Source organism: Bufo bufo, chromosome 9, assembly GCF_905171765.1.
Source record: "Bufo bufo chromosome 9, aBufBuf1.1, whole genome shotgun sequence".
NCBI lineage: Eukaryota > Metazoa > Chordata > Amphibia > Anura > Bufonidae > Bufo > Bufo bufo.
This window is the reverse complement of record NC_053397.1, coordinates 71,451,174-71,475,079: the sequence shown is the minus strand read 5'-3', so window position 1 is coordinate 71,475,079 and position 23,906 is coordinate 71,451,174. Positions and strand designations below refer to the sequence as shown.

General features: G+C 43.2%; 1 long non-coding RNA gene across 1 annotated transcript; it reads left to right on the top strand.

Annotated features, from left to right (window-relative positions):
- The first annotated feature begins 1,430 nt into the window (after positions 1-1,430).
- On the top strand, positions 1,431-18,133 carry LOC120978904. Its single transcript, XR_005774204.1, has 3 exons — positions 1,431-1,563; positions 10,079-10,086; positions 18,124-18,133. It is a non-coding gene; the product is annotated as an uncharacterized LOC120978904 (long non-coding RNA).
- The last annotated feature ends 5,773 nt before the right edge of the window (positions 18,134-23,906 follow it).

Below are 23,906 nucleotides of genomic sequence, written 5' to 3'. Positions count from 1 at the left end.
CCAGCATTAAAAAAAAAAGCATATGTGCCCCAATGGATCTGCAACAAATGTGGACGTCACACAGACGGTATCCGTATTTTGCGGATAGGCGTTTTGGGGATCGTAAAATACGTAAGGTCCTGTGAATGTACTCTTAGACTGCTGTGACAATGGAATGGGGAAGCAGCCATTTTGAAGCAGTTCTGAAGAAGCAGTCAATGGTATCTAATCAGTGTTAGGGTTCCTTCACATGTGGCAGGTCCATCTTGCAGAAATCTATGGGGGAGATTTACCAAGACCGGCACTTTCTACAATGGTCTTGATATCCCCTGCGCTGCCAGAGAATGCGCCTGAAATATGACGATGCGCACACCTCATCATAAGTTAGGCGCATTCTCCGGCAGTCCGTGCACCTTACCAGAAATCTCAGCTCAGAGCTGCCGCAGGTTTCTGGCTTCACTTGTGCCAGAAAACTGTCGTAATAAATTTGTCGGAGCGGCTGACCACGTCCCTTCTCACTCTTGCCTTTAGGGAAAGTGGCGAGGGCGGCATAAAATGAAAAGGATTCAACAATTTTTTGAAAAGTTGCAGTCAAAAAGTCGCAAACATGAAACTTTTTAATGCCACTTTTCCGGCACAAGGAAGGTGATAAATAACCCCTTATGTGCTTCCTGTGATAAACAACTCCATTCAGATGAATGGAACTGATTTTCATTCGCAAAAATGTTCTGCCTTGTGTGAAGGAACTCTTGTCGTTGAAGCTTCCACTTTCTCTTTATAAAGAGGTTCGGGGGCAGCGGAGGTAGACATTATTAGTATTAATGTAATATGTACATTATTATGGACACAGTGCGATTCTTTGTGTTTTATGTGTCATGAAACTGCTTACTGGCTTCATATATTTATATGTTTCTGTAGAGTGTGCGTTATCTCATATTCGTATTGCATGCAGTTAGTGCGGTCGTCATACCCTCTAACTGCCACCAGAGGGCAGCCTTTCTTGTACATGTACTTATACATATCATGTCAGTTACCATTCTACTTAAATGTATAAAATGAATTATGTTTTTATTCGTCCTCAGAGAATATTTTTGTGAATTGTTCTTATTTGAGAACTGTGATGTGAACACATCTGTCACTTTTGTTATTGCCATAATGTGGTGTGTGCTTTTTGAGTTTATATGTTATGGAAGTGATGCTGGAAACAACAATTTCACAACATAATTTTATTGTAATAATTCTTTCCTTTACTTAGTGGGAAATTTCAGAGGATACAGAGGCAGGACTGTAGGAATTTTGAGATATCCACTGCTGCACAGGTTATTTTTTACAGATAAAGGGCTCATTCAGATGGCCATAGAGTTTTACCGTCCGCAAAACATGGATACCGGCCGTGTGCTTTCCACAATTTGCGGACCGCACATGGCCGGCATTATGATAGAAATGCCAATTCTTGTCCACAATTGCGGACAAGAATAGGGTGCCTCTATCTTTTCTGTGAGGCCGCGGAACAGAACTACGCATGCGGACAGCACACGGTGTGCTGTCCACATCTTTTGCGGTCCCATTGAAATGAATATGGTCGTCCAAATGAGCCCAAAGATTGTAAATGAGCTGCGGTCACATGACACTTTGCCTGCTGATCCCACTGATTGTGACAATACCTACTGTTTGAAGACAGTGGAGAAACCAACAGCTAGACAGGCTGAAATTTTTCTATCTATAGTTATTTTTTGCCTATCTGCAGGATACATGATAGATGGTTGATTGCTCTGGGTCCAGCTACTGGGAGTAGAGAACGGGGGTCCATGAGTCCCATGCATGAATGGAGTGGTAGTACTTATGTGTGACAATCATGAATCAGTTGAGGCACTTGAGGACTTCCGTTCTTGTCATTGGTGTCCATTGGCTGATGCCAAACCGTTTGGCCTTACACAAAAATTTTCAGGTCAAATAATTTGTCATATAGAGACCACTTGTGTTCACTGATGCCCGGGGAAATCAATAGAGATGAGCAAATTAAAAAAAAAATCGTTTCGGCCGCTTCGCCTAATTTTTCAAAATAATTTGCTTTGATTCGAATATATTTGCGACGAATCGCGATAAAAAACGGCTATTTTCCGGCTGCATAGAGCCTTTATATGGGTGTAGAACACTGTGCCTTGCAGTAACACGCATAGGGAGTGTGCTCGGGTAGTGAAATAATATTGTGAGTCAGTATGACATGCAGATGACAGGCGTCGCTATTAGAATCACAGCCCCCTTCCCTTATTCGGGCAGTCACGGGGCCAAAACTGACCAAATAACTCAAGTATTAACTTAGCCTTACAGGTCCATGTTAGCGCCAAGAAGAAGCGCACTCCTTTTACATCGTCGTCAGCTGATTCCACATAGATGTCTACAGAACCTGTTCTATTAAATGCTTATACAAGTAGAGCCCCCGACAGAGTGGAGAGGGTGTCAGCAGTAAGTTTGCGTTGAAGTCAATGATTATTTTGCCCTTCCTCTGATCCGCCAGAACAATAACCCACAAAAAACGGATCCTGTCTGTGGAGCCTCCGCCTTCACTCGGTCAGCAGTTGGTCAGTAATCCATTAGTATTGTTAATGCCAAATAAAACAGGAGGGGATCTAAAACAGAGATGACACATGAAGGTAATATTTGCATGTCTTCTGTGTTTTGTACCCTCTCCTGCTTTTGGCTACCAAATCATAAGCCAATTCTGATGGGACCATACAGGCCTTACAGCTGCTACACAGACAGGATCCGTTGTGTGTCTCATTTTTCCTTCCTTCTGACCAATCAGAAGAAAGGTCAAATAAATGGTGATTTCAAGAAGGCCAAACAAGGACAATAGCAACCCCGTCATATAGTGGTGAGGGTGGTACCAGCATGAAAAGTCCACAGAGTGGCCTTATAACATAGTGGTGAGGTGGAAGCAGCATGAGGAGACCACCAAGTGGCACAATGACAGGGTCTGGAGGTGGTGGCAGCATCAGGAGGCCACAGAGTGGCACAATGACAAAGTGTGGAGGTGACAGCAGCAGTATGATTAGGCCACAGAGTGGCACGATGATATAGTGTGTAGATGGCAGCATCAGGAGGCCACAGAGTGGCACGGTGACATAGTGTGTAGATGGCAGCAACAACAGCAGCATGATACCACAGAGTGGCATGGTGACGTAGTGTGGACATGGCAGCACCAGGAGGCCACAAAGTGGGACAGTGACATAGTGTGGAGATGGCAGCAACAGGAGGCCACAGAGTGGCATGGTGACATAGTGTGGACATGGCAGCAACAACAGCAGCAGCAGCATGATACCACAGAGTGGCACGGTGACATAGTGTGGAAATGGATGATCTAATCTGTTGCATCAGGCATTGGTGGGTGGAAATCCTGGCAGATCCATCTTGACAAAAGTAAGTCTCTACACATTTTGGGTGGACAGGTGACTTCTTCTTGGGGTAACTATGGCCCCCGCCGCACTAAACACCCACTCTGATGCCACACTACTGGCCGAGCAGGACAGCTTTTCTAGGGCAAACTCGGCCAGTTGCGGCCACAAATCCAGTTTGGCTGCCCAGTAGTCCAGCGGATCTTCTATGACGGCTGGCAGGGTGCTGTCAAAGTATACTACCTGCTGGTTCAGGTCCTGCTCCAGGTCTACCTGCTGCTGCTGGTGAGTAGTTTGTTCACTATGTGGGTGAAGAAAGCTGCTCATCAGCGACTCTAGACTCAGGCTGCTGGTGCTGCTGTCAATTGCGACAAAGTCGAAGATCCAGTCAACCAATCAAGAACCGCTGGGTTGCTGGTCAAGACACGACCGCTGGCTGACATGTTGACCTGAGGCCTCGGGAAGAAACCCCTGCTGCTACGCCCCCTTACTCTGCTGCGACCTGTGCCTGCGCCAGAATCATTTACGCCTCTGACACGCCTCTGACACTCCCCTGTGCAGGGCCTGGCACTTCTCTGTCTGACATACTTTTAGCTGAACTAAATAAATTAAAACACTTCTAAAAGCGCCAAATATATTTATCTTTTTTTACTGAGATAGGCAACTAAAGGATTTGAAATCTGCAACGAAACAATTTCAGCGTAAATAACAACAAAAGTGAACTGCGTATATATTTCTTGGATTAGACTAAAATATGCCACTAAACGATTTCTAAGTAAATAGTAAAAAAGTGAACTGCAAATATTTTTCTCTAGAAATATGACAATAAACGCTTTTAGCGCAAATAATAACAAATGTGAACTGCGTCTATTATTCTCGTATTGTAGTGAAATATGACAAGAAAAGCTTTCAGCGCAAATAGCATCAAATGTGAACTGCGTCTATTTTTCTCGTATTGTAGTGAAATATAAAAATAAACTCTATTAGGGCAAATAACAGCAAATATGAACTAAGTCTATTTTTCTATTTTTCTCAAAAAATATGGCAATAAACGCTTTTAGCGCAAACAACACCAAATGTGAACTGCATCTATTTTTCTCGTTTTGTAGTGAAATATGACAAGAAACGCTTTTAGCGCAAATAACAGCTGTGAGGATTCACTCTGGTAGACAGGATGTGCGGACGCAGTACAGAGGCAAATTACCAGTTCTTAAATCAAACTTCCGTGTTTATTCACACATAAAGCAAAAACAAAACATCACTTTGCAGTCTTGGTGTTAGTTCACACACAATGGAAAATCCACATAGCAAAAAATCACCTTGTTGGCAGTTCTGCCTCCAGAACTACATAGCAGGCTTTTAGGGGGCCCGCTTCCCTTACAGACGGGTCTCAACCCTCCAGCACACAAGCCTCAGATCCCAGCACACTCACCTCCTGAGCTCCACTGTCAGACTAAGGTAATCCTCCTCACCTGGCAGTGGATGCTGGTTTTTAGGCCTGGAACATGGGGAGTAGTCTCCCACCCAGCACTTTGACTACTCCCAGTAAGAGCCGTCCCGGATCAGCTATACAAGCATACTAAGTAGAACCACCAAATATAGCAATCCAAGGGGACTGCAATATGTGCGGAAATATATAACAAAACACCAAATCAAAAGCACACATATAATATTACCCAAAAATATATTAGTAGAACAAATCATACAACAAACAACATATCACAAAATAAAATAATTAGCAGCAATACATGAAGGTACTATGACAGTATTAGTTCACCCTGGTCATTCAAGGCCGCATTGTCACATCTACATAGGGTATGCTTTGCCAGTAATTATTATACACATCATTTAAAAAATTTTAAAGTGCACCTATGTACCCATCTAGCTACAAATAATATTGCACCCATAAGTCGCCATACCAGTAGTTACTGTAACCTTACAGAGAAAAATCCCAACAGGAATGAACCTGATAAGTTTGAATACTATCCCATATAGCTTGGTAAGGATAAAACAAACATCAATGAATGATAAGTACAAAAAGTAGCATAAAAGAACAATACAGACCAGAGGCCAGGCGTGAACACGAACCCCGACGTGCATTTCACCTTGCTTCCTCTAGGGGGCGTATCATACCATCCAACCCACTCATCATTTAAACCCTATCTAGTTGGTTTACTCCTATCGATAATTACAAAACAAGAACAAAAGAGGGGAGGAGATCACATTTTTAGTGGTTTTTGCTGAATTCATCCCCCAATCTGGGCACCAAAATCCTGCGAGATGTGATTGCAATCACATGACCCATTTGCAGTCACATGGTGCATTCATGATCACATGATTTATTTGCGATCACATGATAAATTTGTGGTCACATGACATGACATGTTCGGTCATGTGACCTTTCACCATCACATGACTCTGAGCTCCATATTAGTGAAGGGAAATATGCCAATACTTTTATTCGAAGATGTAATTTGATCCCCCGGCTAAAAGGATTACCGTACAAAGTGCTTGACAGAAAAAGAAGGATCAACCTCATATTTTATGGACAAACCAAGACATCCCCAAAAGAAAAAACAAACAATGATATACCGATATTCTCTGGGCATTACAAGCCCATTCAGTCCAAAGGTAATTTATACAAGAAAATACCTAAATAATAAAGTGCTTAATGATCTAAATATATGAAGATTGATAATATAAGAAAAATAATAAACAATATGATGACAATACTTCTACAAATGAATAAAATATTGTTGCATGTCATAATTACAACAGCATATTGTCATGATTCAAACGACGAGGTGAATATTTGAAAAGTGCAGTGCCAAAAAGTGCAGGTGCTTGTGCAAAGTGAATTAATGCAGTGAATTCATGCTAGTTAGGCCTCATGCACACGACCGTAATGTGTTTTGCGGTCCTCAAATCGCGAATCCGCAAAACACAGATGGCATCCGTGCGCAATTTACAGAACGGCATGGACAGCCTTTAATATAAATGCCTATTCTTGTCCGCAAAGAGCGGACAAGAATAGGACATGTTATATTTTTTTAGCGGGGCCACGGAATAGAGCAACGGAGTGCTGTCCGCATCTTTTACGGCCCCATTGAAGTGAATGTGTCCGCATCCGAGCCGCAAAAACGGCGGCTCGGATGTGGACCAAAACAACAGCCGTGTGCACGAGGCCTAAAAAGGGTGCTACAAAGTGATAATGTGAGAACTTATTATATACAGAATACGAGTAGCATTCTTGCATAATAAAACCATTGGAATATTGGTAAATCATATTGTTCATTATTTTCCATAAGTGCTATGTGCATGATCCCAAGGGTCCAGCTCAGTGTCTTTCCATATGGGTCTAAGTCCTCCTGCTTTCATCACAGGCAATCAAAGATGGATTATCACAAGCAATATGTAATGGAAGTACCAAGATCCAGAATTTCTGAAAATATAATAAACGTGGTTAGATCGAAATATACCAATCAAAATTACATTTTAAAAAGTATATTAACCCCTTAAGGACCGGGCTCATTTTCACCTTAAAGGGTTTCTATCACTTTGTTTCACCTATTTAGCTTTCAGACACTAGCGATCCGCTAGTGTCTGCTTTATCTAACCATCCTAATATAAGAGCTTATTGTCCTGCCGTTTAGCTAAAAGAATAACTTATATAGATATGCAAATGAGCCTCTAGGTGCTATGGGGGCGTGATTAGCACCTAGAGGCTCCGTCTACCTTAACAAACTGCCGCCGCCCAGCGCGTCCCTCCAGCCCGCCCATCTCCTCCGGAATGCGATGCTCCTCGTATTCGGCGCATGCGCAGTGAATGTCTGATCGCTTCCCTGCTCAGACATCTCCACTGCGCCTGCGCCGATGACGTCATAGTGCTCCGAGGAACAGGCGCAGTGGAGATGTCTGAGCAGGGAAGCGATCAGACATTCACTGCGCATGCGCAGAACAGAGACGCGCACGGAGAGGATCGCTTCAGCTGGAGATGGGCGGGCTGGAGGGACGCGCTGGGCGGCGGCAGTTTGTTAAGGTAGACGGAGCCTCTAGGTGCTAATCACGCCCCCATAGCACCTAGAGGCTCATTTGCATATCTATATAAGTTATTTTTTTAGCTAAACGGCAGGACAATAAGCTCTTATATTAGGATGGTTAGATAAAGCAGACACTAGCGGATCGCTAGTGTCTGAAAGCTAAATAGGTGAAACAAAGTGATAGAAACCCTTTAACCACCTCAGCCCCTATGGCTTAAACACCCTGAAAGACCAGGCCACTTTTTACACTTCTGCACTGCACTACTTTCACCGTTTATTACTCGGTCATGCAACTTACCACCCAAATGAATTTTACCTCCTTTTCTTCTCACTAATAGAGCTTTCATTTGGTGGTATTTCATTGCTGCTGACATTTTTACTTTTTTTGTTATTAATCGAAATTTAACGATTTTTTCGCAAAAAAATGACATTTTTCACTTTCAGTTGTAAAATTTTGCAAAAAAAAACGAGATCCATATATAAATTTTGCTCTAAATTTATTGTTCTACATGTCTTTGATAAAAAAAAAATGTTTGGGTAAAAAAAAAAATGGTTTGGGTAAAAGTTATAGCGTTTACAAACTATAGTACAAAAATGTGAATTTCCGCTTTTTGAAGCAGCTCTGACTTTCTGAGCACCTGTCATGTTTCCTGAGGTTCTACAATGGCCAGACAGTACAAACACCCCACAAATGACCCCATTTTGGAAAGTAGACACCCTAAGGTATTCGCTGATGGGTATAGTGAGTTCATAGAACTTTTTATTTTTTGTCACAAGTTAGCGGAATATGATGATTTTTTTTTTCTTACAAAGTCTCATATTCCACTAACTTGTGACAAAAAATAAAAACTTCCATGAACTCACTATGCCCATCAGCGAATACCTTGGGGTGTCTTCTTTCCAAAATGGGGTCACTTGTGGGGTAGTTATACTGCCCTGGCATTCTAGGGGCCCAAATGTGTGGTAAGGAGTTTGAAATCAAATTCTGTAATAAATGGCCGGTGAAATCCGAAAGGTGCTCTTTGGAATGTGGGCCCCTTTGCCCACCTAGGCTGCAAAAAAGTGTCACACATGTGGTATCTCCGTATTCAGAAGAAGTTGGGGAATGTGTTTTGCGGTGTCATTTTACATATACCCATGCTGGGTGAGATAAATATCTTGGTCAAATGACAACTTTGTATAAAAAAATGGGAAAAGTTGTCTTTTGCCAAGATATTTCTCTCACCCAGCATGGGTATATGTAAAATGACACCCCAAAACATATTCCCCAACTTCTCCTGAATACGGAGATACCACATGTGTGACACTTTTTTGCAGCCTAGGTGGGCAAAGGGGCCCATATTCCAAAGAGCACCTTTCGGATTTCACTGGTCATTTTTTACAGAATTAGATTTCAAACTCCTTACCACACATTTGGGCCCCTAGAATGCCAGGGCAGTATAACTACCCCACAAGTGACCCCATTTTTGAAAGAAGAAACCCCAAGGTATTCGCTGATGGGCATAGTGAGTTCATGGAAGTTTTTATTTTTTGTCACAAGTTAGTGGAATATGAGACTTTGTAAGAAAAAAAAAAATATATAAAATCATCATTTTCCACTAACTTGTGACAAAAAATAAAAAATTCTAGGAACTCGCCATGCCCCTCACGGAATACCTTGGGGTGTCTTCTTTCCAAAATGGGGTCACTTGTGGGGAAGTTATACTGCCCTGGCATTCTAGGGGCCCAAATGTGTGGTAAGGAGTTTGAAATCAAATTCTGTAAAAAATGGCCAGTGAAATCCGAAAGGTGCTCTTTGGAATGTGGGCCCCTTTGCCCACCTAGGCTGCAAAAAAGTGTCACACATGTGGTATCTCCGTGTTCAGGAGAAGTTGGGGAATGTGTTTTGGGGTGTCATTTTACATATACCCATGCTGGGTGAGATAAATATATTGGTCAAATGCCAACTTTGTATAAAAAAATGGGAAAAGTTGGGAAAAGTTTAGAAGCAAATTTCTAAAACACACTTTTTCCGGACCAGTTCAGGTCTGAAGTAACTTTGTGAGGCTTACATAATAGAAACCACCCAAACATGACCCCATTTTACAAACTACACCCCTGAAGGTATTCAAAACTGATTTTACAAACTTTGTTAACCCTTTAGGTGTTCCACAAGAATTAATGGAAAATAGAGATAAAATTTCAAAATTTCACTTTTTTGGCAGATTTTCCATTTTAATATTTTTTTTTCCAGTTACAAAGCAAGGGTTAACAGCCAAACAAAACTCAATATTTATGGCTCTGATTCTGTAGTTTACAGAAACACCCCATATGTGGTCGTAAACTGCTGTACGGGCACACGGCAGGGCGCAGAAGGAAAGGAATTCTATACGGTTTTTGGAAGGCAGATTTTGCTGGACTGTTTTTTTTTACACCATGTCCCATTTAAGGACCCCCTGATGCACCCCTAGAGTAGAAACTCCAAAAAAGTGACCCCATTTTAGAAAGTATGGGATAGGGTGGCAGTTTTGTTGGTACTATTTTAGGGTACATATGATTTTTGGTTGCTCTATATTACACTTTTTGTGAGGCAAGGTAACAAGAAATAGCTGTTTTGGCACCGTGTTTATTTTTTGTTATTTACAACATTCATCTGACAGGTTAGATCATGTGGTATTTTTATAGAGCAGGTTGTCACGGACGCGACAATACCAAATATGACAATACATAACAAAGCATTAAAACAAAAAAAATAATTCTTTAGTGTCTCCACATTCTGAAAGCCATAGTTTTATTTATATTTTGGGCGACTGTCTTTTGTAGGGGCTCATTTTTTTCGGGATGAGATGACGTTTGATTGGCACCATTTTGGGGTGCATATGACTTTTTGATCGTTTGCTATTACACTTTGTGATGTAAGGTGACAAAAAATGGCTTTTTTTACAACATTTTTATTTTATTTTTCTGCAGTATTCACCTGAGGGGTTAGGTCATGTGATATTTTTATAGAGCAGGTTATTACGGACGTGGCGATACCTAATATGTATACTTTTTTTATTTATGTAAGTTTTACACAATGATTTCATTTTTGAAACAGAAAAATCATGTTTTAGTGTCTCCATAGTCGGAGAGCCATAGTTTTTTCAGTTTTTGGGCGATTATCTTGGGTAGGGTATGATTTTTGCAGGATGAGATGACGGTTATTTTGGGGTGCGTATGACTTTTTGATTGCTTGCTATTACACTTTTTGTGACGTAAGGTGACAAAAAATTGTTTTTTTTACACCATTCTTATTTTAATTTTTTCACTGTATTTACCTGAGGGGTTAGGTCATGTGATATTTTTATAGAACAGGTTATTACGGACGCAGCGATACCTAGTATGTATACTTTTTTTTATTTATGTAAGTTTTTTGAACCCCAAAAAATCATGTTTTAGTGTCTCCATAGTCTGAGAGCCATAATTTATTTCAGTTTTTGGGGGATTATCTTGGGTAGGGTAGGATTTTTGTGATATATTTATAGAGCCGTTCGTTACGGACGCGGCGATAGCTAATATGTGCGGTTTTGTTTGTTTTTTCTATTTTTTATTAGAAAATCAGGGGATAGGGGCTTGTTTTGTTTTTTTTTACTTAAAACTTAATTTTTTTTATTGAAAACACTTTTTTTTACTTTCGATTTTTAAACTTTATTTCTGTCCCACTCTTTTGGGGGTCTGATTCCCTCTGCAATGCATTGCAATACATCTGTATTGTAATGCATTGCCTGTTAGTGTATGACACTGAGTCATTGTAGAAGGCAGGTCCAGATGCCGTGCAGGGCATTGGGAAGCCTCTTCACGGCATCTGGCTGTCTTGTCACGCATCGGGTCCCCGCCACAGCAGCGCGGGGACTCGATGGGATCACTCACCCGCAGCAAACCACTTCTATGTCGCGGTTAGCGCGGACCGTGGCATAGAAGGGGTTAATCCGCCAGCATCGCTGTAAACAGCGATGCCGGTGGATACAGCAGGGGCCCGGCTACCAGGGACTGCCGGACCCCTGCAGTGATCGGGCGCGCACCGCTCCGGTGCCCGCCCGATCATCCCGCCGTGCATGTACGGCGGAATGCATTCTGGCAATGCATCCCCCGCCGTACATGTACTGCGTTCTGCGTTAAGGGGTTAAAAAGGGGGAAAAAAAGAATACATTTGAATAAAATAACAGTTAAAAACATATTCGCTGAGCAATGGCCCAGGCCGGAGGGCCACTACCACAGCCGAGCACAAAAAATTGTTGCATGTAGAGAAAAGGGGCAAAACTATTGCCCTCATTTAGTTCAAAAAGGGTTACCGTATTTAGGACAAATATCCACCTTATCTCTTTCTGAACTTCCCCCTGCATCACAGGATATATTTCTCCGGGGTGACCTTTTCCACCCGAGTTTCATCCTCTATGCAACGTATTTAAAGCTGTGCTCCCAGCTCCATAGTGCTCCTCCGACCTGGGCCATCACCCGCCACAGCATCTCCTGCAAAAACTGCATCGACCTGGAATAACCAGGATACATCACGTGACCGAAAGTCCATGTTCCTTGATAAGAACGAAGTCTCTGTAAAGATTCAGGAAATATTAGAACCACCAAATATAGCAATCCAAGGGGACTGCAATATGTGCGGAAATATATAACAAAACACCAAATCAAAAGCACATATATAATATGTGCACTTTATTATTTAGGTATTTTCTTGTATAAATTACCTTTGGACTGAATGGGCTTGTAATGCCCAGAGAATATCGGTATATCATTGTTTGTTTTTTCTTTTGGGGATGTCTTGTTTTGTCCATAAAATATGAGGTTGATCCTTCTTTTTCTGTCAGGCACTTTGTACGGTAATCCTTTTAGCCGGGGGATCAAATTACATCTTCGAATAAAAGTATTGGCATATTTCCCTTCACTAATATGGAGCTCAGAGTCATGTGATGGTGAAAGGTCACATGACCAAATAGGTCATGTGACCACAAATCTATCATGTGATCACAAATAGATCATGTGATCATGAATGCACCATGTGACTGCAAATGGGTCATGTGATTGCAATCACATCTCGCAGGATTTTGGTGCCCAGCTTGGGGGATGAACTCGGCGAAAATCTCCTCCCCTCTTTTGCACAGGTATTCTTGTTTTGTAATCATGGATAGGAGGAGTAAACCAATTAGATAGGGTATAAATGATGAGTGGGTTGGATGGTATGATTTGCCCCCTAGAGGAAGCAAGGTGAAATGTGTGGTGGGGTTGGTGTCCACTTCTGGCCTCTGGTCTGTATTGTTCTCTTATGCTACTTTTTGCATTTATCATTCATTGATGTTTGTTTTGTCCTTACCAAGCTATATGGGATAGTATTCCAACTTATCAGGTTAATTCCTGTTGGGATTTTTCTCTGTAAGGTTACAGTAGCTACTGGCATGGCTCCTTATGGGACTTGTGCAATATTGTTTGTAGCTAGATGGGTACATAGGTGCACTTTGAAATATTTTAAATAATATGTGTATAATAATTACTTGCACAGTGTACCCCATGTAGATGTGACAATGCGGCCTTGAATGACCAGGGTGAACTAATACTGTTATAGAACCTTCATGTATTGCTGCTAATTATTTAATTTTTTTATATGCTGTTTGTTGTATGATTTGTTCTACTTATACATTTTTTTTTTTTTGGGTAATGTTATATGTGTGCTTTTGATTTGGTGTTTAGCCATACTAAGTATTAGGGTGTCAAACAGCAACTGCTGCTGACACATAAAAAAACGGCCCTTTCTCCACCGAGGCCAGGAACTTCGGTGAGACGTACCTATCATCCACGATGATTCCTTGTACCTTCTTACATACCTATCCCCTTTGTTCAACTCTGAGGGGGTGAACACATGCCATACAGTATACTCGGGACAGGGCATCGGTGTTTCCCTGCAACCGACCTACCCTGTGTTCTACGGAAAACTTAAAGTTTTGTAAAGACATAAACCAGCTGGTGACTCTGGAATTTTTGGCCTAACTCATCCACTTGAGAGGGGAGTGGTCAGTCACCAGACGGAATTTTCTCCCCACAAAATAATAGCGAAGAGATTCGAGTGCCCACTTGATAGCCAGGCACTCTCCACTATACTGTACCTGGTCTCTGCTGGGGTGAGCTTGGGGCTTAGGAAGACAACGGGGTGCTCCGCTTGAAGTCGGGCATCACCAAAACCAGGGACCCACACTGAGCCGAGTTCAAAGTGGAGAAAGCCTCTTCCACCCGGTCATTCCAGTGAACCATCACTGACTTGCGTCCCTTTAATAACCCTGTCAATGGCGCGGCTACAGTAGCAAAGTGGGGAATAAATCTCATGTAATAACCTATCATACCTAGGAATGACTTTACTTGTTTAGTGGTGATAGGTTGGGGCCAATTTCTTATCACATCTATTTTGTTCACTTGGGGTTTGATCACTCCGTGCCTAATTACATACCCCAGGTATTTAGTCTCCACATTTTTTGGGGTTAGTCCCGCCTTCCGAAGGGAGTCCACTACAGCCTGCACTTTAGGTAGGTGACTTTCCCGATCGGTACTGTGGATGAGAATATCGTCCAGGTAATCCGAAGCGTACCGGCGATGTGGACAAAGCACAATGTCCATAAGCCATTGAAAAGTGGCAGGGGCACCATGCAGACCAAAGGGTAGCACCATGTACTGATACAGGCCTTCAGGTGTGATGAAAGCAGTTTTCTTTTTGGCAGCCTCCATTAAGAGCACCTGCCAGTACTCTTTCGTGAGGTCCAAAACAGAAAAATACTGGGCTTGTGCTAACCTCTCGATAAGCTCATCCACCTGGAGCATGGGATATGCATCGAATTTGGAAATCTCATTCAGTTTACGAAAATCGTTACAGAAGTGGAGTGTCCCGTCGGGCTTGGGTATTAGCACTATAGGACTAGCCCACTCACTTTTAGATTCCTCAACTAGCCTCACCATCATCTGGCTTTTTCGCCGAGCCTCGGGTACCCGGTATTGTTTTGTCCGGACTTTCACCTGAGGCTCAGTGACAATGTCATGCCGAATTGTGGAAGTGCGTCCAGGGAGATCCTAAAACACATCCGTGTTCCGGCCATTAAACTCCCTAGCCTCCTAAGCCTGCTTAGTGGAGAGGCTGTCAGCAATTCTTACTGTGGCAGCCGCTTCCCTTGCTTTAGACAGAGGGGCCGAAACCGCTTCCCGTAGAAAAACCTGACCACGGGCGGTCTTCTTTGCACAGGATTCCCTATCTTTCCACAGTTTGAGTAGATTCACATGGTACACCTGCTCCGGCTTCGCCTCCCTGGCTGGTGTACCTTGTAATTTACCTCTCCGACTCTGGGCTCGCTGAGCGGCCTCCATATTCTCCCTGACAAGAGACAAAACGGTCTCTATCCGCTGTTGCATCTTGGTAACATACTCAAGGACACTTCTAAGCGGAGTGGGTTGCTGTTCCCACGCCTCTTTGGCTACGTCCAACAAACCGCGAGGATGTCTGCCATATAGCAATTTGAAGGGCGAGAACCCAGTAGAGGCCTGGGGCACTTCTCGCACAGCGAACATGGGATAGGGCAGAAGAAGGTCCCAGTCCTTCCCATATTTAGACACCACCCTTTTTAACATGGTTTTTAAAGTTTTATTAAACCTTTCAACCAGACCGTCAGTTTGCGGATGGTAAACGTACGTCCGTAACTGTTTGATATGCAGCAACTTACAGAGCTCCCTCATGACCTTAGACATAAAAGGGGGCCCCTGGTCAGTCAGAACCTCTTTAGGTAGCTCCACTCGGGAGAACTTTTCAATTAGCTCCTTAGCTATCAGGTTAGCCGATGTATGTTGCAGTGGCACCACCTCTGGGTACCGAGTGGCGTAATCTAGGACGACTAGGATGTGTTGGTGTCCTCTAGCGCAGCGGCCCCCAACCGCCGGGCCGCGGCCCAGGACCGGGCCGTGGAGGATTGTCAGCCAGGCTGCGGCGATCAGGGCAGTCTTTAACTCTGTACTAATGAAGCGCTTCCATTATGGAAGCGCTTCATTAGTACAGAAGGACCAGGGAGCGGTGAAGGATCTGTACTCACCGCTTCCTGGTCCTCTGCTCTGCTATCGGCTGTGCATGGCTGCGCACAGCGTGAGGTCTCTCTGTGACCTCACGCTGTGCGCCGCTATACACAGCCAGCCGACAGCAGAATGAAGAGGATCGCGATGGTGACCAGGAGCAGGAGAGGTAAGTGTTTTATTTTATTTTATTTGCACTGGGGGCTGATGGCTGACCTGGGGGACATGGGGCTGACATAAAGGGGCTAATGGGGGGCTTATGGCTGACATGAGGGGCTAATAATGGCTGACATGAGGGGCTAATGGGGGGCTTATGGCTTACATGAGGGGCTAATGAGGGGCTAATGGCTGACATGAGGGGCTAATGGGGGCTTATGACTGACATGAGGGGCTAATGGGGGGGCTTATGGCTGACATGAAGGGCTAATGGGGGGCTTATGGCTGACATGAAGGGCTAATGGGGGGCTTATGGCTGACATGAAGGGCTAATGGGGGGCTTATGGCTGACATGAGGGGCTAATGGGGGGCTTATGGCTGACATGAGGGGCTAATGGGGGCTTATGGCTGACATGAGGGGCTAATGGGGGCTTATGGCTGACATGAGGGGCTAATGGGGGCTTATGGCTGACATGAGGGGCTAATGGGGGGTTTATGGCTGACATTGGGGGGTTTATGGCTTACATTGGGGGGGGTTTATGGCTGACATTGGGGGCTGATAGATGGATAAAGGTTTGGGGGTTGATCTGAGCCATTGGGGGTCTGATCTGAGGTCTGATTAACATTGGGGGTCTGATTGCTGGTCTGACCTGAGGTGTAATGAAAAATATTTTTTTCTTATTGTTCTCCTCTAAAACTAAGTGCATCTTATAGGGCGAAAAATACGGACCAGTGCAGCAGAGACCAGTGCAGCAGAGACCAGTGCAGCAGAGACCAGTGCAGCAGAGACCAGTGCAGCAGAGACCAGTGCAGCAGAGACCGACCATAGTCAGTTTATATAGTCATTATATAGTGTTATATATTTTAATATGCACCTTGTGTTTTGTTATGCGCGTAAATCAGTCAGCCCCCTCCCCCCCACCCGGTCCCTGGGAAAATTCTCTTGCATTAAACCGGTCCTTGGTGCAAAAAAGGTTGGGGACCACTGCTCTAGCGGACTTCAGTACTGGGCCTACGAGGTCCATCGCCATTCGCTCAAACGGTACCTCTATGATCGGGAGAGGTGCCAAGGGATTGCGGAAAAGGTGCTGGGGGCTAGTTGCCTGGCAGGTCGGACAAGACTTACAGAATTCGTCCACCTCTCTAAACACACTGAGCCATTAAAACCGTTGTAGTATCCGGTCCTGTGTTTTCTGCATTCACAGATGCCTCCCGAGAACATGTTGGTGGGCTAACACGAGTTTGCGATAAGCCTGGGGCACCACTAACTATTTAATATGTTCACCCCGCAGTTGGTTTACCCGATACAACATATCCTGATGAACCACAAAATGGGGAAACACTGACTCTGCCCCTGGTATCGGGGTAGCTTCTCCCTGATGGCAACTTTCTCGTACTTAGCCAGGTAGGTTTCGATGTTGTCTGCGGGGGTCATCTTAGGAATCGCGGCACGGACTGCTTTCCGGGCATCGTGGATGTTCGGGGTTGCTCCTGCTGTCTGCAAAGCCATCGCATGTTGTAGCAGCAACTGGTTGTTCTCCTGCTGCTGCTTATTAGCCTTGCGTTGGTGCAGGTTTGTCTCTCGCTGCTGCAGATTAGCCTCCATGAGGCCTTCACAACAGCCTCCATTTTGTCGTGGGGCACTGGTTGTAATACAGCTGGTTTAATGTACGACATACAACCGTGCCTGGAAAAATGCAGAACCCAAAAAATATCGGCGCTAAAGGCATCCTCACTGCTCTTGCCCCCATCCTCCACCAATTGTGGGAATTCGCTCTGGTAGACAGGATGTGCGGACGCAGTGCAGAGGCAAATTACCAGTTAAATCAAACTTCCGTGTTTATTCACACATAAAGCAAAAACAAAATGTCACTTTGCAGTCTTGGTGTTAGTTTACACACAATGGAAAGTCCACATAGCAAAAATCACCTTGATGGCAGTTCTGCCTCCAGCAGTCCCTAGCAGGCTTTTAGGAGGCCTGTTTCCCTTACAGACGGATCTCAGCCCTCCAGCACGGCACAAGCCTCAGATCCCAGCACACACACCTCCTGAGCTCCATTGTCAGACTGAGGTAATCCTCCTCACCTGGCAGTGCTGGCTGATTTTTAGGCCTGGCAAAACCCAGCCTGGAACATGGGGAGTAGTCACCCCCCCAGCACTTTGACTACTCCCAGTAAGAGCCATCCCAGATTAGCTATACAGCCATACTACACTGCGTGCAGAATTATTAGGCAAATTAGTATTTTGACCACATCATCCTCTTTATGAATGTTGTCTTACTCCAAGCTGTATAGGCTCGAAAGCCTACTACCAATTAAGCATATTAGGTGATGTGCATCTCTGTAATGAGAAGGGGTGTGGTCTAATGACATCAACACCCTATATTAGGTGTGCATAATTATTAGGCAACTTCCTTTCCTTTGGCAAAATGGGTCAAAAGAAGGACTTGACAGGCTCAGAAAAGTCAAAAATAGTGAGATATCTTGCAGAGGGATGCAGCACTCTTAAAATTGCAAAGCTTCTAAAGCGTGATCATCGAACAATCAAGCGTTTCATTCAAAATAGTCAACAGGGTCGCAAGAAGCGTGTGGAAAAACCAAGGCGCAAAATAACTGCCCATGAACTGAGAAAAGTCAAGCGTGCAGCTGCCAAGATGCCACTTGCCACCAGTTTGGCCATATTTCAGAGCTGCAACATCACTGGAGTGCCCAAAAGCACAAGGTGTGTACTCAGAGACATGGCCAAGGTAAGAAAGGCTGAAAGACGACCACCACTGAACAAGACACACAAGCTGAAACGTCAAGACTGGGCCAAGAAATATCTCAAGACTGATTTTTCTAAGGTTTTATGGACTGATGAAATGAGAGTGAGTCTTGATGGGCCAGATGGATGGGCCCGTGGCTGGATTGGTAATGGGCAGAGAGCTCCAGTCCGACTCAGACGCCAGCAAGGTGGAGGTGGAGTACTGGTTTGGGCTGGTATCATCAAAGATGAGCTTGTGGGGCCTTTTCGGGTTGAGGATGGAGTCAAGCTCAACTCCCAGTCCTACTGCCAGTTTCTGGAAGACACCTTCTTCAAGCAGTGGTACAGGAAGAAGTCTGCATCCTTCAAGAAAAACATGATTTTCATGCAGGACAATGCTCCATCACACGCGTCCAAGTACTCCACAGCGTGGCTGGCAAGAAAGGGTATAAAAGAAGAAAATCTAATGACATGGCCTCCTTGTTCACCTGATCTGAACCCCATTGAGAACTTGTGGTCCATCATCAAATGTGAGATTTACAAGGAGGGAAAACAGTACACCTCTCTGAACAGTGTCTGGGAGGCTGTGGTTGCTGCTGCACGCAATGTTGATGGTGAACAGATCAAAACACTGACAGAATCCATGGATGGCAGGATTTTGAGTGTCCTTGCAAAGAAAGGTGGCTATATTGGTCACTGATTTGTTTTTGTTTTGTTTTTGAATGTCAGAAATGTATATTTGTGAATGTTGAGATGTTATATTGGTTTCACTGGTAAAAATAAATAATTGAAATGGGTATATATCTGTTTTTTGTTAAGTTGCCTACTAAATATGCACAGTAATAGTCACCTGCACACACAGATATCCCCCTAAAATAGCTAAAACTAAAAACTACTTCCAAAAATATTCAGCTTTGATATTAATGAGTTTTTTGGGTTCATTGAGAACATGGTGGTTCAATAATAAAATTAATCCTCAAAAATACAACTTGCCTAATAATTCTGCACTCCCTGTAAGTATTAAGGTGTCAAACAGCAACTGCTGCTGACACATAAAAACCGGCTCTTACTCCACCGAAGCCAGGAACCTCGTTGACATATACCTATCATCCACAATGATTCCTTGTACCTTCTTACACAATATGAACTTAGTCTATTTTTCTCTAGAAATATGGCAATAAATGCTTTTAGCGCAAATAACAACAAAAGTGACCTGCGTAAATATTTCTCGTATTGTATTGAAATAGGCCACTAAGTGATATCAGCGCAGTTAACGGCAAAAGTGACCTGCATATAAATTTTTCTTTTTCCACAGATAAAAGCCACTAAAGACTTTTTAACATAGCACTTGCACCCCAATAACAAATTGCTGGAATGACAGAGCTGTATTATGAGACTATCTGGATCCCCAAGTAATGTTTCCCTGCACTTGTAAATCGCTTTTTTTCACAATGAGGATTTTCCTATGACTCTCTCTAGCATCTGCACACGTTTCTCCCTGCCTGTGAAATGATTCCTCTCGCTATCCTTTCCCTGCAGTAGTAAATCGCTTCTTTCCCCTTTTTTTTTTTTCAATTACTTTTTCTTTCACTCTCCCTAGCGCCTGCAAACACGTCTGTCCCTGAACAAAGTACGATAGTGAATGGCAGACTCCAAGATGGCCGTCGTATTTATAAGGCTGTGACATCACCGGGCTGCTGATTGGCTGCATGCATGGCATTATGGGTCATCCCGCCTTCCCAGAGTTTCTTGCCCAATGTCCTCACACATGTAGCCACCATTTTAGCTATCACACAAATTTTTAGACAGCACTCCGTGATAATAAGTGATAATTTATTTCATATTATTTCAGCCGGGCACAGTGGTACACAAGTTGCTTGCAACGTTTTGGGCTAATATAAGCCCTTCAGGCTGACAAAAAAAAGAATATAAGAATAATAATAAATTACCAGTATTACTAAAATACCCCTTTTACATGATTTGTATATAACGATACAATATGGACATGATTTATACAAAAAACCAAGCCATATATAAGCTTTATTAGTTTTTAAAGACATAATGGCATGTTACATAATATATACATGATGGCATGCTTCATGGCATATGAACAATACAATAACATGGGGCCAGAGTGAATAAAGATATATCCAAACGACAGCCCATGCAAAAAGTAAGTAGGCGTGGTATGATAGTCAGATCAGATATGTGATGGGGACCACCAAGGTCGTCTAAACAGGAGACAAAGACAATAGTGGAAAAGAGTTTCAAGAACAGTGGAAAGCCTTACAGCTATAGAGAGGAGTAACACTATAGATAATGCCCTATAGTAAAAATCATGGTGGAGCCATAGGCTCAAACACTTACCACTAACAGGACCACATATCAAGTGTTGCCGGCGCTAGCCTGCATTGTGGAGTGCCATATTAAGTACCATTCAGGGGTTCCTAATTGGTGGCCAAACATCACATGTCCGCCCAGGTGGGCGGAAGTATTCGAATGTGAGGCTTGGAATGCTGGACTATCTCGGTAAGCGCAGGGTGGGCGTGTCAACGTACTTGCAAAATAGATGTGTGATGTGCACGTCACATGATCGCACCGTCCGGTCTGCTAGAAAAGGGCCCAAAAAAAAGGATATAGAATGCACTAATCGGCGTAGTTAACTTTATGGCCACAATAAGCAAGCGCTGAATAAGAAAAAGAGCGTTCGTGCGGCGCCAATACAAGTGGAAAAAGTGACACAAACCTTGCATAATAGCGCAAAGATGATCTATCAGCAGCCATCTTGGGAGATGGTAAAGTATGGGCACCAAAGGGGATCTATCATATAGCGGTGTATAAAGAAGTAGAAAGTGACTAAATAGTCATAATAGAGAATGACAGAATAGCCATATATAATTCCAAGGGCTATCCCCAATTAACAAAGAACCATAGACACGTTTAGGTAAATGGAAGAAATGCATCGCACCACACTTGCATTGTATTATACATCAGTAATAGACAATAGGTCTAGCCACCATTTTAGCTGCCATTGAAGCCGGCTAGCCCCCATGTTAGGAAAAATTGCGTTTCGTTTACGACGAAGCGCAAGGAAATTCGCATTCGTTCAGAATCAATTTTTTTTTTCTGAAATTCGGAATGAATTTGACTTTGTCAGCTTCGATTAGCTCATCTCTAGAAATGACCATAGACTTCCTCCACGCATAGGTGCAGATTTCTAAAATTGTCTAAAATAAATAACGCCTTTCTTGCCCATAGCGACCACAGCACACCTCATTTATTTTTTTTATAGTGCACTTCAAAAATAAAAGCTGTGATTTGGCAATGAAGACTTTTTTTTATCTTTTAGGAACTTTTATACATCTCCTCTACCTTTTTTATATTGACATATTTTACAACGTTATGCATAAGGAAACATTCATAGAAAAAAAGTCACAATTAGAGCAAGTGTTATGAAAAAAGGCCACTGACCCAAAAGTGAAGAAAAAGGGAACACAAATTGCATGGTTTATGTTTCCGTATTGACTGGCTGCAGTATTTTTGGAAACATAAAATGAAGGTAAAATGGGAGAAAAGGGAAAAAAACAAACACCTTTATCAGTCAAGGAATAGGTACAAGTCATAAAAAAAAAAAAAAAAGTCATCTCTGTCTAGAAGAGGTTGTCATATAGGAGCTGTAGACCATGTGCTTCAGTAGTCACAACTGTATCGGGAATGGCAAAGAGAGAGCATCTGACACAAGTAATAAAAAGCTTTATCTGGCATTAGCCAAGTACTATACAATGCATGGGCAGGACGACCAGGGTAACATCCATAGCAGCTAGGGGGAGCCCAACAGATGGGGTGCTCGCAGTAATTCCATTGAGTGATAGGACACTGAACTAGACACTGAAAAATGAATTCTGCTTTTCATATTCTGTACAAGGAAAAAAATGTTTACCCTAAAAGTTAAGCCACTTTCACACAGTATTGTGTGACCAAATACCAGTCGGTATTTGGTCAGTATTTTTTATCAGTATTTGTAAGCCAAAACCAGGAGTGAAACCTACAGATAAAAAAATCTAATGGAAAAATGTGTGCATCTTCTGTATTTTTTCCACTGGTTTTAGTTTACTGACCGTGAGAAATTGGTCTAAGGGGAAAAAGATACAGTAGAGACCAAGACAATACGTTTTGTTGAGTGCTCGTGGTGCCCAATTTCAACTTGTGATACAGGGCCACATGGTTACTTGTTGTTCCACTAGATGGATGTGATTTCAAAAATACTCCACTGATCCTCCATCACTCTCATTCACTACAACTCTCTCACTATAACTTGAATTTTGTGAATCAGTTCTATGATATACCAAGCACCTACCATGACATAACCTTCCAATGACCAGCATAAAGGATGTTGATGGCACCTCCACATTCTGGGGCATTCTGCAGCAGATTTCCACATGGACTGTCTCTATAGATCTCTCTCTCCGGTCCCTTGTTCCAACACTATGTGCTTTACAAAATTACATGCGGGTTTTAACAATTTTGTACATTCTTGATTCAGTGTGTAGCTACATTATAACTAAGGCTATGGTCAAGTATGGATAGGCCCCCAGAGTACCCACAGGTGGGCCCAGGCTCTAAAGCAAATTTGAGCTCCAAATAGAACAGGCTCACAAAAGTCCTGCAGAAGACAACCACATTTGGAGCCAATCTGTTCCACTGGCGATCCGTGTCCCCTGCTCCTCCACCATCCCGGGTGGGCATCGTTCCACTCACTCTGCTTGTATTAGGGCTATAATTCAGTGAAACTTCACTGTAGTACTGTAAAGGTTAACCTTCCCTGACTAACTTGCTCATCTACAATCCTATTTATTCTGGGCACTTTGTTGCACCCCTTTGCCTAAGCTTAGGTATTCTAGTGTTTGCTAGTCCCAGTGAAGGCTTACTTTTTTGTCTGTCTCCTTGTGTATGAACGCTGCCTGTTTACCAACTCTGATCCTCCACTCCCTGCCCTGACTGCGGATTTGATTTACGGATATGCACAAACTTTGTCTGCCCTGATCCTGGCCTGTCTCCTGACTATGAGTATTGTCTGCTCCTTCAGACCCATTGGTCAGCTTCCAACTACATTGGGACTATTCCAGAAGGCAGCAGCCTGGTTAGTTTTCTGCAGCAAAGTCCAGATCCCTGTATAGTAGTTAAAGGGTGAATACAAGGGAACCGGGAGGACAATGGTCTTAAGGTTAGCACAAAGCCAAACCGATTAGTTGGCACAGTGGGTCCATGTCCACTGCCTGTTACACAGGAATCTGCAATTAGTGTCTTTTTCTTATGGGTTGCTTAGCTATTAGTCTTTGTTTATAAGTCTAGTGTGTGCAATAAAAGTAGCTAAGATGATGAAATTAAAATGAAAGGTGCATGTGTTATACACTCACCTAAAGAATTATTAGGAACACCTGTTCTATTTCTCATTAATGCAATTATCTAGTCAACCAATCACATGGCAGTTGCTTCAATGCATTTGGGGGTGTGGTCCTGGTCAAGACAA